The following is a 13496-nucleotide window of genomic DNA, read 5'->3' on the forward strand; positions in this document are numbered from 1 at the left end:
AAACACAGTTGGTCATGCCCTTCCTGACTTCTCAGTAAGGAAGATGAGAACACTAAAGGGAAATGGGGAGGCAAACCAAATATTGTTAGCAGATTTTCTCTGAGCTGAAGGGTCTTACTTGAAACCGGTATACATAAATCCATCTGCATGGGAGTTATTACACAAGCATATAGTAATGTAACACAGGCTAGTAGTGATGTGACAATAAGAATCAACATGAGGAATTATACATGTCCCTAAGTCCTACAAAGAGGGTATATAAATAAGTCAAAGATATATCTCCTTCAGCATCCAAGAAATAGTCCAAAACCAATCTATTGTCCATTACTTCGTGTGTCAGGGAATCCAATGATTCCTGAAGATTTTGAAGTTCTGCAGCAGTCTCATTGACGATTTTTGATGTTCATAAGTCAATTGCCATACATATTGGGTTAATATCCATGCTTTTTTAATGGCACATGTAGTCAAACATGGAACCATCTGCTGTTTCTTGGCCCTTTTCCTTTGTTTCTTGGTTCTTCTCATTCTAATGGACAAGGTGAATATGGTTTGTTGGCACCCATATGATTTCTCCATCTGTAGAGATACAATTAAACCCTCTCCCCCAATCAGGTAACCTATCTTGTCCCTTCAATTCACCACTTTCTGGATCTCTCCATATCACTTGGCAATTATCTAAAGATAATGGAGCTGCTCACCCTGGAAACTGTCCTTCTGATGGGTTATAAAACCTGTCTGTCAGAACCAATGCATCTTTTTTTTTTTTAAATAACTTTTTATTGACAGAACCCATGCCAGGGTGATTTTTTAGAACATCATCCCTTGCACTCACTTCTGTTTTCCCTCTCTCCTTCCACCCTCTCCCCCAGATGGCAAGCAGTCCTATATATGTTAAATATGTCGCAGTATATCCTAGATACAATATATGTGTGCAGAACTGAACAGGTCTCTTGTTGCACAGGAAGAATTGGATTCAGAAAGTAAAAATAACCGGGGAAGAAAAACAAAAATGCAAGCAGTTTACGTTCATTTCCCAGTGTTCTTTCTTTGGGTGTAGCTGCTTCTGTCCATCATTTATCAATTGAAACTGAGTTAGGTCTCTTTGTCAAAGAAATCCACTTCCATCAGAATACATCCTCATACAATATCGTTGTCGAAGTGTATAATGATCTCCTGGTTCTGCTTATTTTACTTAGCATCAGTTCATGTAAGTCTCTCTGTATTCATCCTGCTGGTCATTTCTTACAGAACAATAATATTCCATAACATTCATATACCACAATTTACCCAGCCATTCTCCAATTGATGGGCATTCATTCAATTTCCAGTTTCTGGCCACTACAAACAGGGCTGCCACAAACATTTTGGCACATACAGGTCCCTTTCCCTTCTTTAGTATCTCTTGGGTATAAGCCCAGTAGTAGCACTGCTGGATCAAATTATGCACAGTTTGATAACTTTTTGGGCATAATTCCAGATTGCTTTCCAGAATGGTTGGATTCGTTCGCAACTCTACCAACAATGCATCAATGTCCCAGTTTTCCTGCATCCTCCAACATTCATCATTATTTTTTCCTGTCATGTTTGCCAATCTGACAGGTGTGTAGTGATATCTCAGAGTTGTCTTAATTTGCATTTCTCTGATCAATAGTGATTTGGAACACTCTTTCATATGAGTGGTAATAGTTTCAATTTCATCATATGAAAATTGTTCATATCCTTTGACTTTATCAATTGGAAAATGGCTTGATTTCTTATAAATTAGAGTCAATTCTCTATATATTTTGGAAATGAGGCCTTTATAAGAACCTTTAACTGTGAAAATGTTTTCCCAGTTTGTTGCTTCCCTTCTAATCTTGTTTGCATTAGTTTTGTTTGTACAAAGGCTTTTTAATTTGATATGATCAAAATTTTCTATTTTGTGATCAGTAATGGTCTCTAGTTCACCTCTGGTCACAAATTTCTTCCTCCTCCACAAGTCTGAGAGATAAACTATCCTATGCTCTTCCAATTTATTTATAATCTCATTCTTTATGCCTAGGTCATGAACCCATTTTGACCTTATCTTTGTGTACAGTGTTAAGTGTGAGTCAATGCCTAGTTTCTGCCATATTAATTTCCAATTTTCCCAACAATTTTTGTTAAATAATGTGTTCTTATCCCAAAAACTGGGGTCTTTGGGTGTGTCAAATACTATCTTATTAAAGTTATTGATTATTTTGTAGTGTGAATCTAACCTATTCCACTGATCAACTAGTCTATTTCTTAGTCAATACCAAATGGTTTTGGTGATTGCTGCTTTATAGATCTGGGACAGCTAGGCCACCTTCATTTGATTTTTTTTTTCATTTGTGCCCTTGAAAGTCTTGACCTTTTGTTCTTCCAGATTAATTTTGTTGTTATTTTTTCTAAATCATTAAAATAGTTTTTTGGGAGCCTAATTAGTACAGCACTAAATAAATAGATTAGTTTCAGTAGAAACTAATTGTCATCTTTATTACATTTGCTCGACCTATTCAAGAGCACTTAATCTTTTTCCAATTGGTTAGATCTAACTTTATTTTTGTGGAAAGTGTTTTGTAGTTTTGCTCATATAGTTCCTGACTTTCCTTTGGCAGATAGATTCCCAAATATTTTATACTATCAGCAGTTACTTTATTTTTAATTTTTATTTTAATATATTTTATTTTATTTTATAATAACTTTATATTGACAGAATCCATGCCAGGGTAATTTTTTTTTACAACATTATCCCCTGCACTCACTTCTGTTCCGATTTTTCCCCTCCCTCCTTCCACCTCCTCCCCTAGATGGCAAGCAGTCCTCTATATGTTAGATATGTTGCAGTATATCCTAGATATAATATATGTTTGCAGAACCGAACAGTTTTCTTGTTGCACAGGGAGAATTGGATTCAGAAGGCAAAAATAACCCGGGAAGAAAAACAAAAATGCAAATAGTTCACATTCATTTCCCAGTGTTCTTTCTTTGGATGTAGCTGCTTCTGTCCATCATTTATCAATTTAAACTGAGTTAGGTCTCTTTGTCAAAGAAATCCACTTCCATCAGAATACATCCTCCTACAATATCGTTGTTGAAGTATATAATGATCTCTTGGTTCTGCTCATTTCCCTTAGCATCAGTTTATGTAAGTCTCTCCAAGCCTCTCTGTATTCATCCCAGCAGTTACTTTAAATGGAATTTCTCTTTGTATCTCTAACTGTTGGATTTTGTCAGTGATATATAAGAACGCTGATGGTTTATATGGGTTTATTTTGTATCCTGCAACTTTGCTAAAGGTGTGGATTATTTTTTTTTAATTTTTTAATAATTTTTTATTGATAGAACGCATGCCAGGGTAATTTTTTACAGCATTATCCCTTGCATTCACTTCTGTTCTGATTCTTCCCCTCCCTCCCTCCACCCCTTCCCCCAGATGGCAAGAGTCCTTTACATGTTGAATGGGTTGCAGTATATCCTAGATACAATATATGTGTGCAGAACCAAACAGTTTTCTTGTTGCACAGGGAGAATTGAATTCAGAAGATATAAATAACCCGGGAAGAAAAACATAAATGCAAGCAGTTTATATTCATTTCCAGTGTTCTTTCTCTGGGTGTAGCTGCTTCTGTCCATCTTTGATCAATTAAGGCTCTCTTTATCACAGAGGTCCACTTCCATCAGAATACATCTTCAAACAGTATCGTTGTTGAGGTATATAATGATCTCCTGGTTCTGCTCATTTCACTCAGCATCAGTTCATGTAAGTCTCGCCAGTCCTCTCTGTATTCATCCTGCTGGTCGTTCCTTACAGAACAATAATATTCCATAACGTTCATATACCACAATTTACTCAACCATTCTCCAATTGATGGACATCCTTTCATTTTCCAGCTTCTAGCCACTACAAACAGGGCTGCCGCAAACATTTTGGCACATACAGGTCCCTTTCCTTTCTTTAGTAGAAACACTGCTGGATCAAAGGGTATGCACAGCTTGATAACTTTTTGAGCATAATTCCAAATTGCTCTCCAGAATGGCTAGATGTGTTCACAATTAGGTGTGGATTATTTCTAATAGCTTTTTAGTAGAATCTCTGGGGTTCTTTAAGTATACTATCACATCAGCAAAGAGTGATAATTTGGTTTCCTCATTGCCTGTTCTAATTCCTTTGATCTCTTTCTCAACTCTTTTTGCTGAAGTTAGCAATTCTAATACAATATTGAATAGTTATGGCGATAGTGGGCAAACTTATTTCACTCTTGATGTTATTGGGAATGGTTCCAGTTTATCCCCATTACTTTTATGATGCTTACTGACAGTTTCAAGTGGATGCTACCGACTAATAAAGAAAATGAATTTTCCTAAGTTAAGAGCAGTTATATAAAATAGGAACAAAGTATAAGAAGGAATAGTTGAGAGAAAAATCCCATTCCCAATAAGTAAAATGTGGATATAATAACTGGGAATTAAAAGTGTTGTATAAATTCAATTGCAATGCCATCCTTAAAGTAATGCATGACAACTTAAAAGCTAAAAGAACATCCAGTGCTCATGACTAGGCTGTATCAATATAAGAAAATGACAATACTGCCCCTTAAATGCTACACTAATGTTGTCATTGAAGTTTTGCAAAAAGGGTGATCTTGGGGAAGGAATAAGTTTACATGTAGCCTCAAGACATTTGATAACCATGAGACCCTGGGCAAACCCTTAACATCTCTCTCAGGTTTTTCCACTTTTGTAAACTGAAGAAAATGAGAAAAATGCCTTTGGGGTGGCTGATCGAAGAAGGTAGAGAGAGAGGGGGTGGGGAAGGGGGCAAGGCAGCTAAGTCCTATTTACAGACTCCTAAGAGATCTGAACAATGGAATAGATTGAATGCATCTTGATGGAGAAACTCAGAAAAATCAGAATCCTTTGTCCAGTTTGGCTCGGGGAGGCTCTCTCCCTGGAGAAGTGAAGGAGGGGAGGGGAGGGGTGGAGAAGGGAGGGCGATAGGCCCTGGGGAAAAGTATTGTAAGAATGATACCTTGCAAGGAGCCTCCCTGCAACAAGATCTCATGTAACAGGGCTACAGGACTTAGATTCATATTGGGAAAGTGCAACAGTTTGTCACCCTCGATCCAAATTCAGGTCACAGAATCCCCAAAGTCAAGGGAATCTGTGTGAAGCAGAGTAAGTCCTGGATAAGGAGACCCTGGGGAAGGAAGCCAGGATGTTCAGAAGCCTGCAGAAACTGGGCCATATCTCTGACTAGGGTTACAAATCAGGATTTGCCTTCCAATGTCCAGCCCAGCCAGTAAAGGAGTAACTAAGGAGGGTATCTCAGAATAAAGGGGGAGTCTACAATTGTGACTCTAAGACAGCCAACAGCAGGGCCAAGTCTTGATTCCTTTACAGAGGACCAAATCTTTGATTCTCTTCCAGTTTCAGGAGCCATAGCAAAGTATCAGTGTTTCCCAATATGGCAACCCTTTTTGTAATATTCTCTTTCAAATGTAATATTCTCTGTTGAGGTTTCCTTGGGGTCTCTGGAGGCAGCCTTTCTTTCAGTTCAGTAATCACCCCAAATGCAGCAGGGTGTTAAAAGTCCAAATCCTTTATTGTCTCTTTCCAACTCTTATCTCCTTCACTTGGGGCTCAGCTAGCTTTCTTAAAGGCATTCCGGAGTTATTGTCTCCTTCAAAGTCTTGTCTCCTTCACTTGGGGCTCGGCTAGTTTTTCTGGAGGCCTTCCGGATCTTGGTTTCCCTGGAGAAGTGAAGGAGGACAGCCTGCCACCATTTCTCTGGTCTTCCCTTGTTCTCCTTCTGGCTGAGTTTGTCCCAGCTTATATCCTCTCTCATCATAGGTGTGAATCTTATGGAACTATAGTAAGTACTAAGTACATGTACTGAACTAGAGAACTGTTAAGCACCATGCTAAACAACCATTGTCTTTATCAATTCCATTGATGTAGCACCTTGTTTCAAGTTCTGGCCCATAACACCCTTTGGTCTCCCACCCAGCTAACCTCTCTTTCATTTACATGAATGTAGAGGGCTGAAATTCTGAATCAGACAAGAAAGCACTTAAGGCTATCTATTTGATGTGAGACAATGGCTCTATTAGCATATATTTGGATAATGGCTCTCCTCACCATTGGTGCTTACTCAATATTTGAAAGTGAGATAATCATAGGCAAAGATTGGAGGGTGGAGGGAGAGGGTCAAAGGTACTTGGCAGTAAGAGGAGGAAGAGGAGCAGAGAGACTGGAGATTCTTAACTCCAGAATCCAGGAGAGATCTTTGACAAGCCTTGTGGTAGTTTGCCTGCCTCCTTCACTTCTCCCCCTGAAGACTAAAGATTTTAATTTATCCTGACTCTAGCTGTCCCTGAAGCCCTCCAAGGAGCTAGCCTGTACTTTACACATGAAAGGATACATCTATATGCATTCATGTAAGTAGAGCTTCTGATGGCCAAGAGAAAATCTCAGAGTTCTCTGTATCTACCTTGAACCATAGATCACTTCTGGAAAGAGACTCTAAATGAAAACTCCCAGAAACATCATAGGTAAAATGCAGAGCTTCCAAGTCAATGAGAAAAATTCTTCAAGCAGCTGAAAAGTTCAGTAAAATTCAAGTAACAAGGAGCCACCCTCAGCACCAGACACAATTGAATAACTATCAAGAAGCCCAGAAGGTGAAATAAGACAGGGCAGAAGACAAAGGACATCATCTACTGATCAAGAGTAATTCATGAAAAAAAAATTGAATATAACTCTACAGGGCAGAAGACAAAGGATATCATCTTATAGCCAAGAGTAATTCGTGGGGAAAAGAAACTGAATATAACTCTACAGGGAAAAAGGACTTTTATTGAAAATCCTTTCAAACATTCTGAACTAAAAGACCATAAATGGAGAAAATCTTAGAAGTTCAAGCACAAGTGAAGAGAAAATACAAAAAAGTAATCATGGATGAACTAGTCTTAGGGACTCAAAAGGACAAAATAGTTATATACAATCATGATGAGATGAGAAGTGCCCCCCTCTGGATGCTTGGGGCTCACAGAGGGAATCAAAGTAAAGCTGTGAGTGGTTCTGTTATGTCTTGGTGATCTCCAGGAGAGAGTGGAAAGAGGGGAAGAGGAATATCCTAAGGTGGGTGGAGAGAAAGGAGGGCTGGGAAATGTTATCTCAGGTAAGGAGGGTCCCCAAGTAGACATGTCTACCAACAGGAAGGAAGGAATGGGTGGAGACATCTGAGGTCTGAACTTCAGTGATCTAGTACAAGGAAGGAAGAATACACACAACACAGAGATGAAAGGAGAAATACATTTTACTCACCAGTGGAAAAGAGGAAGATTAAAAGGGGAAAATTAGAGGTCAGAGTGAACCCAAGCAAAACAAATTCAAAGGATGTACAAGAAAATAGAATTGTGTGTGTATGTGTGGAGAATCAGAGGGATTACCTGTTCATGGGGAATTGAGTGTATAAATCAGTTCCATAAATGTAATGGAAGACTCCTACATTGAAGTCAGATTAGCATAAAGACCAACCAAGATTCCAACGGAACAATAATAATGAAACATACTTTCTACAACTTACAGGTGGAAGACTGATACAGGTTGAGAAACATTAGGACATAGTTGTTTTTTGTTTTTTTGTTTTGTTTTATTTATTTTCCAGAGTAGTATATTGTGCATAATGGATTTGGTGTTATTTGTGCTCTCAGTGATGCATTGTAACCTCCCACCAACTGATTGCCAGAGCCATACATACCAATCTTTCCTGAATAGACATGAAGACAAGCCCATGTTAAGGTGCCAAACAGCCTTTCTTTACTGGTAATCTCAGCAGGGATTAACAGGAGATTAAGAGAGATTCAGAGATGCAGAGAGACACAGAGACATACATACACTTGTTCTTGCTTCCTGCTAACCTCTGCTGAGATTACCAATGGTCTCTTCCACCCCAAACTCTTCCCAGGCCCCCCAATCTAGCCACTACCCCCTTTTTCCTATCTTCTTCCTCCTTTGTGGTTTGTTTCTTTAAATCCTCTTTGGCACTCTTCCAGTAGCTCTTTGTGGGTCATAGATTCATCTACATTTGGATTTTAAACATAGCTAACTTTGACATCCTTTTTTCCCCCATTTTATTTTTTTATGGTCTACTTGTTTTGTGTGTGTGTGTGTGTGTGTGTGTGTGTGTGTGTGTTTGTGTGTGCATATTTTTCCACTCCATTTCTCCACTTTTAAAATTCATATTAAGTTGGGCTGTGATCCTGGGCCAAGGGTTCACATCCCAAGCTTCTTTCCATGGGGTTTGGCTGCTGGCCTGTCTGGTCCATGGGCTCTCAGTCCTGCTTTGCTGGGGTGCAGCCTGCTCACCTGGAGATCACCTGTGCTGGACTGTATTCTCCCTTGACCTCAGTGAGACAGATCTTTCCTGCTGAACTTTTGGACTGGAAAAATATTTCACCATGTCCTTTTGTTGATTCTTCTGCCTCGGGATTCATTTTGAGCATTATCTTATACTTGGCGGTGAATCTGGTAGAGTTCCTGCCATGCTCCCCCATATGTTGGATTTTCTTCTGAAAGAGGAGAAAGTATTCTGGAGCACACATTGGGAGGGCAGAGGAAGAACAGGGTGTTAGGTTTGGTCAGCATAAAAGAAGTGAGGAAGTCAGTAGAGGAGGAGGAATAAAAGTTTGACCATTAGTGATCTGAGTTTCAGGATAGCTGGTGAGAATAGACTATGAGGGGATGGGAATCAGTTCCAAGAAGTAGTATTGGGGAGGGAATGGTCACTGGAGAGGCAGATTACTGTTCAATGCCCTTTATCCAAGTGCAACCTGGTAGCAGGTGGTAGAAAGTATCAGGGGGACTGCACCTAGCAGGCTAGGTTATAGTCTGTGGAGGAGGGGAACATGTACGGTCAAGCATTCGACTTCAAAGGGAATTTGGAGCCTTCTCCAATGCAAGATGTAGTCCTCTACCAAGGGGGTTTATTAATCATCAAAAAAAGGAGAAGAGCTCTGCTGTGATTATACAAAGTCATTTAATAATCATATGGGTTGTTACTTTCATAGGGACACAGTGTAACGTGGCTGCAGGATAATCTACTGAATGACCAGATAGTCTGATAGTAATTATAGAAACCTATCAGAGTAAGGAGTTCAAGAGCCTCTTTGCATACATTAATGCAATTATGGCTCAAATTTTGATTTACTGCTCAGGACCGAGCCTCATTGTAGAACCTGTGTGCAAGGTTTGTGTTCTAGAATACTGGCCTAAATAAGCAAGGCCACATACGGGTCATTATGCCCCTGCTAGGACTATCCCCTCCTAGGGCTTTCATTGGTAGGGACCCCACAAGGCTGTGTCATGGTCAGTGGAATAATTTCCTAGACACACACAAGGGGACTTTCTGGACGTGTCTTTGAATGAGGACTCACCCCCTTAGTGTGGCTTTCATTCTTGTTGTGGCCCTCCTGATTGAGAGCTCCAGGGATAAGAGCCCTGAGCTTTACGAATGCATGGTATCTACCAATGGGAGGAGAGCTGATACAGCCATGGTTGCCCTCATTTCTGCATAAGGGATAAGTCCATCAACAACTGACAAACTGTAGGGTCCCAGAGTAGTGATTTTCCTATTGTCACCACAAGCAGTTTTCAAAATGAAAGGATTTTACAAGCTAATTGACCTCTGGTAGCTGGCTCCATTTGCCCAGGGAGTCAAGGGTTGCTGATAAAGCATTTTCTGAAGCTCCTCTGCTGGGATAATTTGCATTGTTCATACTTCTCATGAGAGAATTGTAGAAGAGAATTGTACAAGTGCCCTTGAGATGTCAGGAGAAAGAAAGGAAGGATTCCATGTGGGATGGATTCTCTTTGTTGACCTTATGTGAGACAGAAGCAAGAGTCACATGGGATGGACAGGCAGACAAGCTTCTTTTTAAACAGCTTTTTACTCAAAGCACATATGCATGGGTAATTTTTCCAACATTGACTCTTGTATAACTTTTTGTTCCAAAATTTTCCTTCCTTTTCCCCACTGCCTCCCCCATCTGGCAGGTAGTCCAATACATGTTAAATACAGACATGCTTCTACATTGCTGGAAGGAATTTCAAATTCCTTTTTCAAAATCACAGTATATGGAGATTTTCTAGCTTTGGCTCACTTTCATCTATCACCTTTCATTTGCAAATCCTCTTCTCCAGATTCTTCTTAGCCACTGCTTCTTATGGCACAACATTCCAATATGTTCACGAACCAAAATGTGTTCAGATTTTCTTCAGTTAAAGAGCCTATTTTCTACTTTGCATCTATACTATTTTTTGCTACCCCCACAAAGTATACAAACCAAATTATTGCAATTAATATTTTAGCGTAGCCAGAACCTTGCTCCCCTCATGTTCTTACAGTAGATCCCTTGCCTTGGGCTCTCTGTGTCACAAAGCATGGACATTTGATCACCTTTTCATAAATCCTAATAACAAATGGCTTTGGAGAAAAGTTGGACCCATCCATAGCCACATACACATTGCACTGCTGTGCCTCTTTTTATGTCCGGCCTTGGGGGTCATCTCCGCCAATTTGATGGATGAAAGCTGAAAATCTCAGAGTGGAAATCTTTCTGTGAATTATCTTAAGGAAACATTTTCTTCCTGAACAACTACGACAAGAGACCTATTGGACTAACTGCACAGGACTTATATATTTAGGGATGTGTAAGTTTCCTGACTCAACAGGATGTAGTTTTAGAATTTCTCATATCTTTCTATCTCTCCAAACTGTCAATCATAGCCAGAAAGTTTGGTGAAGTCTATGAGTTATTGGGTTGAATCTCAAGCTGAGGATCCAGAAAGAAATGGCAATTAGTAGGGTTCACCTTCAAGCTCCACTTTGGGTTCTCAAAGCAGTCAGAGCTGGAAGAGATCCTAACCCTAATCTAAAAGCACGAAGACCTGTGGAGTTAAAGTAAGTTCACAAGGCCACAGAGGTTCAGAACCCAGAATTTCAATCCTTGTCTCAAGTCCTGATCTATTGATCTCTCAATCCCACTGTACTGTCTTTCAGGGAGGGAACCAGGGGGGAAAGAAGGATCCACTGTGCTTCTGAAGCTTTCTCCTATCCCTAGTCACAGTTTACTTTCCCTTCTTCATCCTCCATAGGGTTAAAGGTAGAGAAGGCTAATTATGGAAGGCACAACCATCTTCTCCCAGTGATCTCTACCAAATCCAATTTTCCCCTTATTTTAATGCCTTGACATTTCCTCACAGATCTGGTGAGAACCAATCAGGTTTTTTTTATGAAACCTTTTCTATATTAATTTCATTGATGAGATTTCTTTCCAGTGGATTCTCTAATGTTCAGATGTTAAGATTTCCCTTTTGACTAAAAGCCTTTCCACACTGGTTACACTGATAAGGTTTCTCCCCAGTATGGATTCTCTGATGTCTAATAAGGTTTTGCTTATATCTACAAGCCTTTCCTCACTGATTACATTCATAAGGTTTCTCTCCAGTGTGGATTCTCTGATGTAGAGTGAGAGATTTTTTGCGTATAAAACCCTTTCCACACTGGTTACATTCATAAGGTCTCTCACCAGTGTGGATTCTCTGATGTAGAGTGAGAGATTTTTTGCATATAAAACCCTTTCCACACTGGTTACATTCATAAGGTTTCTCTCCAGTGTGAATTCTCTGATGTACAGTAAGAGTTTCCTTTTCTCTAAAAGCCTTTCCACACTGGTTACATTCATAAGGTTTCTCTCCTGTGTGGATTCGCTGATGTCTAATAAGAGTTCCCATTACTGTAAAACACTTTCCACACTGGTTACATTCATAAGGTTTCTCTCCAGTGTGGATTATTTGATGTGCAGTAAGATGACCTTTGTTTCTAAAAGCCTTTCCACACTGGTTACACTCATAAGGTTTCTCTCCAGTGTGAATTCTCTGATGTACAGTAAGAGCTTCCTTTTCTCTAAAAGCCTTTCCACACTGGTTACATTCATAAGGTTTCTCTCCTGTGTGGATTCTCTGATGTCTAGTAAGAGTTCCCATTATTGTAAAACACTTCCCACACTGGTTACATTCATAAGGTTTCTCTCCAGTGTGAATTCTCTGATGTACAGTAAGAGCTTCCTTTTCTCTAAAAGCCTTTCCACACTGGTTACATTCATAAGGTTTCTCTCCAGTGTGAATTCTCTGATGTACAGTAAGAGTTTCCTTTTCTCTAAAAGCCTTTCCACACTGGTTACATTCATAAGGTTTCTCTCCAGTGTGGAGTCTCTGATGGTAAGTAAGAGATTTTTTGCGTGTAAAACCCTTTTCACACTGGTTACATTTGTAAGGTCTCTCTCCACGGTGGAATCTCTGATGTGAAGTGAGAGACTGTTGGTGTCTAAAACCTTTACCACATTGGTTACATTCATAAGGCTTCTCCCCAGTGTGGATTCTCTGATGTACAGTAAGATGATCTTTTTTTCTAAAAGCTTTTCCACAGTGGTTACATTCATAAAGTTTCTCATCAGTGTGGATTCTTTGATGTACAGTAAGATACCCCTTATTCCTGAAAGTCTTTCCACATTGGTTACATTCATAAGGTTTCTCTTCAGTGTGAATTCTCTGATGTACAGTAAGATATCGATTATATCTAAAAGTTTTTCCACACTGGTTACATTCATAAGGTTTTTCTCCAATGTGTTTTTTCTCAGGTGTAGCACAGATTTCTCTCCAAGTGAAGTTTTGCTTGTGAGTACTTTCCTTCATTTCAAGTCTGATCTCACTTTCTGTAACAATAAAAGAACATGTAAAAAAGGAGAACAATAAATAGGAAAAGACACAACACACACACACACACACACACCATTCCCTCTATCAACAGAATAGAAGCTCAGTTAAAATCTGTTTCCTGAGGCAAAGAGAAAACTCTTACATGGGCAGAATCAGTTCCTTATTTTCAGGACATTATCCCACAGGGGTTGAGGAACTTGACCCCAAAACCAGCAGCTGAGACTGGAATTCACACCCAGTGAATGGGCAGACTCTGCCTTCAGTATTTGACAAATTAGTTCAACTCTCATTTTTTCCCTTTTCCTTTCATTGTGTGCATTTTCTGGTGATCACTTTCTATTATGGGCCAGAACTCTGAACTTGAAAGAAAGGATTCTTACATGGTGCTAAGTCAGTGGAATTGATAGATATAATGGTTGTTTAGCCTGGTGCTTAACAGTTCTCTAGTCCAGTACATGTACTTAGTATTTAATAAAGTTCCACAAGATTCACATCTATGATAAAAGGGCATATAAGCTAGGACAAACTCAGTCAGAATCAGAACTAGGGTAGACAGAGACAGTGGTGGTGGTTTTCCTGCTTCCCCACAGAAACCAAGATACATTCAGGAGGACCTCAAGAAGCTGACCCGTGCTTCAGGCAAGAAGACAATAAAGGATTTGGACTTCAACTCCTGGCTACTCGTGTGGTGATTACTGAACTGAAACCAAGGC

At 39.6% G+C, this 13496-nt stretch overlaps 1 pseudogene; it reads right to left on the reverse strand.

Moving 5' to 3' along the window:
• Window positions 1-11227: 11227 nt before the first annotated feature.
• On the reverse strand, window positions 11228-12927 carry LOC127552255 (zinc finger protein 665-like; annotated as a pseudogene).
• Between the last annotated feature and the right edge of the window lie 569 nt (window positions 12928-13496).

Source organism: Antechinus flavipes, chromosome 2 (assembly GCF_016432865.1).
Source record: "Antechinus flavipes isolate AdamAnt ecotype Samford, QLD, Australia chromosome 2, AdamAnt_v2, whole genome shotgun sequence".
Classification (NCBI taxonomy): domain Eukaryota; kingdom Metazoa; phylum Chordata; class Mammalia; order Dasyuromorphia; family Dasyuridae; genus Antechinus; species Antechinus flavipes.